Below are 5,001 nucleotides of genomic sequence, written 5' to 3'. Positions count from 1 at the left end.
TGCACAGATGCCTGGACAACTGAGGCCAAAGGTTTTGTTCTGGAAATGTAGAGTCAAACATAAACTTTCTAAAGAAAGTATCTGTGACAGTAACTGTTCCTGAGAGTGGGAGAAAATGAATATATCGAGAAGATTTTAGTTTTTAAAGTAGTCATAAGAAGAAATATCATAAGTATTCCCAGAATCTTGGTTCTCATGAACATGTATGTCATTGTGAGTGCCTTCACTTCATTTTTACTCTTCTCCTGCTCTGTCCTGCACACAAAATGCAACAAATTAATTTTTCTGGAAGCTGCTCTGCTTGTCTGTGCTGACCCTGACATAAACTGGAATCTATCACTTCCAGAAAGTCAATCCAAAGTACTGTGAAGAACTGATTTTCAAAGAATTTACTGAAAAGGCTAATGACTGAATAAAAACACACCTAGTGAATGAAAGAAGTCGGATAGACTTAATAGAAAGAAAGTAATCCCAAAATGGCAAGAAAAGTAATTTCAAAATGGCAAGAAAATGCAGTAGCAGTGACCATGTGAGGGCTAATTGTTGCCCAAAATTCATTCACTACATGGAAGAAAGGGGATCATTGCACCTGTAAATTTGAACATGAGCATGGATTGAATTTCAGAGGAAACATGCCTTGGGGCATTGCCTGTCTTTTATCATCTTAAATAAAGCTACTTTATTATGAACACAGCAGTTGGGTGTACTTAAATGATTGTCCTCTTTCTAGGCACACTAGATCAGCTTTTTAGCCTAGAGTTTATATTCTGTGATTAAACCAGTTTAATTTTGTTCTGTACTCAGAAGAAGAATCTCCTCTCTGGAAGATAAAATACTCATTCTTCTTACTACCCTTTGCCTATTCCTTGGCTCATCTGCCTGAGGTACCATTTTTAATTCAATGCTCATTAAAAGTCTTAATTTATAAAACACGTGGAGATATCTAGGGAACATTCATGTTACTGAAATCTCTTTAGCATTCTTGTTTTACATTTCTTATCTATTCTTTAGGCTTAAGGTCCTCTTTCTTTCCAGTGCTTGTATAGCACCTTGGAAAAAGGTTTTGATCCATGATCTGTTCTCCTCGGGTCTGGCCAGATCTTGGATCCATATCTGTGTGGTGTGAAGCCAGCAAATCCACATTTGCTGGCTTCACAATGGGAAGCCACATCTGGTTGTGAGTTCTCTAAGGTCAAGGTCAGATGTGGTCTTGTGTGACCTGTGAATGCAGCAGGGTGCTCTGTGGTCCTGCTGCCCCTCGTGTACAGGCAGCGAGGCGAAAAGAAAAATTTTAATGTAGTAAACAAAGTTAGTTTTTAAACAGCTGGAGATGGAAGCAAATATCCTTCTGTACAGCCAAAAGTCCATGTTGCACAGTACAATCTGTTTAGATTGCTAAATATATTTTGGGTTATGTTCCTTTCTATATAGTTACAGTTTTTAACATCCTATGCATTAATTCATCAAAGTATGCCTAGACACAGCTGGGAAGTAGCTTGATAAATAGGGATCTGCATGTACTTGAGACTAGGTCCAATAAAGGACATGGTGACTGGCAAGGAAGGGGAGGCAGCTGCCCATTCCCAAGAAGGAGTCCAGGCCAGGCTCTTGGGTTCAATGTCATCCCTGTAAAATGTCCCTGTAGAAAAGCTTTACACTTTCCTGTAGCGAAAGACAAGAGGCAAGGGTTACAGGACAGAAACTGGACCTGTTTATCTATCATTTATTTGCCTTTACTGATAAAATGCAAATAATTTGAATACTTTGTACTTTTTATGGGAAGGGGATTTTTTCATTGATTTCTGCCAGCCTCCAGCCTTGGCTGTGCATGAGGCTTTTGAAGGAAGAGACATTTAGTTTAGTTCTTTCATCATTACGATCTGTTCTATTGATCCCTTCCCGCTGCCATGTTTGCTAATTTCCTGGCATACATAAAGGGTGTTCTGTTTTTTTGTAACAAAATTTAGCAGCTCTACTCATTCCAGAAACAGGAAACTGAGGCACAGGATTGGGAACTGGCCGGTCATCAGAAATGGAAGACAAGTCCAGCAATCACTATGTGCCATCTTCTGGCCCACTGTTGATTTTGGCAGACATTGGAACTGTGCCCTAGGTTTAGTCACCTTCAATGGTGAGCAGCTTTTCAGTTGCTGGCAAGCAGGCTGGGTCCTCAGCAGAGCTGCTGGCAGCAGTCCATGGTTCTTCCATTTTCTTTTTTCCAGGTCATCTTTGCTTGTTTTGCTTTTCATCTCCTTTTCATGGAGAGTGTGATTTCAGAGGTGATCTGATTCCTCTACCCAGGGAGTCTGAAATTATGGCTGTGATCATGCTTATTTACAAGGAAAAGGGATAAGAAGGAGGAAGACCAAGAACATTATCCAAAATTCCAATATTTGCGATAGGTATGAAGAGAAACAAATTTATAAACTAGATTCTCTCTGGACAGTGGGAATATGAGATGAAAAGGGAGAGAAGCAAAACCAATACCAACCACTCTAGTACCAGTCATGGACATACTGCAGTGGCTTTCAGGCACATCAGTAGGACTCATATAAGATCTAGAGGAAATAACAACATATTGTAAGTGTTCCTCTTTGGCAAATAGCATGTAAGTAAAGAATCTCCTCAAAGAACATAACTGAATTTAAGTCATACATATATCAGAATACTGCCCCCAAAGAAACTGGCAGATTCTTTTGTTAACAGATCCTTTATTAAAAAAAAATAAATTTGTGGTATGCTTGAAAGAAACAGTAGCTGATGTGAGGGTTCTTGAACAGCTCATCCTGGTGTTGGGAGAGATGTGGCTATATAGAAGGCAAGTGCACACCAATTTACAACCACAGCATAGACAGAGTTCTTCGTCAGCTTGTATTTTGGAGGTGGAGAGAGGGAAAAAATTGTGAAAGAAAACAAGTAAAAAGGAAATAAATACTTTCCAGAGTGACATACCAGATAGAAAAAAAATATTAACAACTAACCTGAATATGAGCTGAGGTGGGATAGTCTGTGTCCACACAGGTTAAGCAGAAAAGCTGGCCCATGAAGAGTCAGAGCAGGGACTGGAGTGCTGAAAGGTTATCAAGATATTTTCAAAGGATTGGGATGTTTTCCAGACGCATTTCACCTTAAAACAGAGATTTGGCCAGGATGGCACTAAGGGCGAGGGGGAGCAGCAGCCCCTACCCTGCACGGAGGGAGGCGGTGTCAGTGCTGCAGGTGCTGCGCCCCCTCCAGGTGCTGACCTGGGGGCCGCCCTCAGCACGGGCAAACGCTGCCTTTGCCTCAGCCTGGCGACCTCTTCCGAGCACGACAAACTGCTCATTACCGAGTGCCTGCAAGGAAAGGCACGATAACCCACCTTGGCAGGAGCAAAAATAGCCTCAGCGCTTGGTGCCAGAGATAAATATTGGCGAATGCTATTGGATAAAGAAAGCAACCACCTCACTACGTCTTGGACACCAGCAGGTAGCTGCAGATGGTGGAATATGCTGTTTTGGATCAAACCTGAAGTGGAAGAATACTTCTGCTGCCAACAAGATGCGCTAACAGGACTCTCAGGGATCAGAGGTGTGGATGATGGCATTCTGCGGTAGAGCTGCAGGGACACTGAAATGGAAACTGCCATAGATTACACTCTTGTTTGTTTGTTATGATGAACCAAGAAAATAAAGTCATAGTAAAATGCCAATAATTGTCCTATCCTCAATAATAATAATATTGCAGAAGACTGTAGCATCAGACCCTGGACACTTAGAGCATGTCAACATTCAGTACAAAAGCAGGAGCAGTGAAGCGCTGGCTAAACCTGCCAGTCAGGGCTCATGAGCTCTTGTGGGGCTTGGGGAAATAGGAAGCGATGCTATGGGTGGTGAGAATGGTCTGTATTCCCAGGAGTCTGGAGCAAAACTGGGAGGGTCTTTCTACAGCAGCCCTCTTTAACTGATCCATTTTGGTATGGGTCAGATAGAGGACACACTGACCTACTAGGTGCCACCAAAATTAAACAGTAGCTCATCTTGGCAGCTGTGTAGTTTCAAATCCAAAGTACACATCTACTTTCAGGAAGGTGTTTTAATTTTACTTTGGAGTGAAGCACAGTCATACCAGGCCTTTAGTCACATTGGGTTTTCCCCCATCACAGACAGACAGCTGGGAAAGCTATTAAAATTCCCAGCTGTGGCTTTAAGAAGGTTCAAGGAGCAAACAAAACACATAGCAAGCCAGCCTTGAACTCTGAAGGAACTCTGTCTCAAGTATCAGCCCCTATAACACTCAATGTCAAGATGCATCTCTATGGCATTGTCTATGGCTAGCAGTATAGGATAAAGGATTGGAGGACAAAGAAAAGATGTGCAGGAGGGATATTGCCTACCACAACAAAGACCTTCCCCACTGGTGTTCAGAGAGGTACTTACAGGCAAAACTTTCCTTGAGACATGTGAGGCACAGGAAGACAAACTGCAAAATTCCCAGTTTGGGAAAGATGGTGGTGCATGGGCTTCTCTATTGCTGATGCCAAAAATTTGTCAAGTTTTACAAATAGACAGATTAGATTCAGTTCTATGTACATTCTGCTGAAATCTGATTAGACAAATGCTGAAAGTATACAGGTTTTTCAGTGATCGACTGCAGTACCAAGGCATAAGTTCCCTTCCCACCTTGCCTTCTCTCAGAAAGAAAAATACACTTCTAGGTGCAGGGTTAAGCACTGTTCTCATGTATGGACTTCAGAGGAATATATTGGCAAACTAAATCTAAGAGCAAGCCCAGGGAGTGATGTTTAAATTTACACTGGAACTTGGGAGATCAGTGACTCACTAGGGGGCCAAAAGAAAGACTTTTTACCCCTCTAAGCCTTCATTTCCCCATCTGGAGAAGAACTGCTGCAATATTTGCTGCAGTAAAATGTGCTACTTGCAACTGGGTTGTATCGTTGCCTGAAACGAATGTGACACATGGAATGCTGTGTGACAAACAGCTTCCTCGTCCCCGAGCTGG

The 5,001-nt window shown here is 42.1% G+C and overlaps 1 long non-coding RNA gene across 1 annotated transcript in view; it reads right to left on the bottom strand.

Annotated features, from left to right (window-relative positions):
- LOC115948078 overlaps positions 1-3,043 on the bottom strand; it is a 10,849-nt gene extending 7,806 nt beyond the window's left edge. The window contains exons 1-2 of the long non-coding RNA XR_004081931.1: positions 2,982-3,043; positions 2,492-2,558 (exon numbers count right to left, since the gene is read on the bottom strand). This is a non-coding gene — a long non-coding RNA (uncharacterized LOC115948078). The remainder of the gene's footprint in view (positions 1-2,491; positions 2,559-2,981) is intronic.
- Positions 3,044-5,001: the final 1,958 nt, after the last annotated feature.

Source organism: Geospiza fortis, unplaced genomic scaffold (assembly GCF_000277835.1).
Source record: "Geospiza fortis unplaced genomic scaffold, GeoFor_1.0 scaffold121, whole genome shotgun sequence".
NCBI lineage: Eukaryota > Metazoa > Chordata > Aves > Passeriformes > Thraupidae > Geospiza > Geospiza fortis.
The sequence above is the reverse complement of the archived record's forward strand: the minus strand, read 5'-3'. Positions and strand labels throughout refer to the sequence as shown.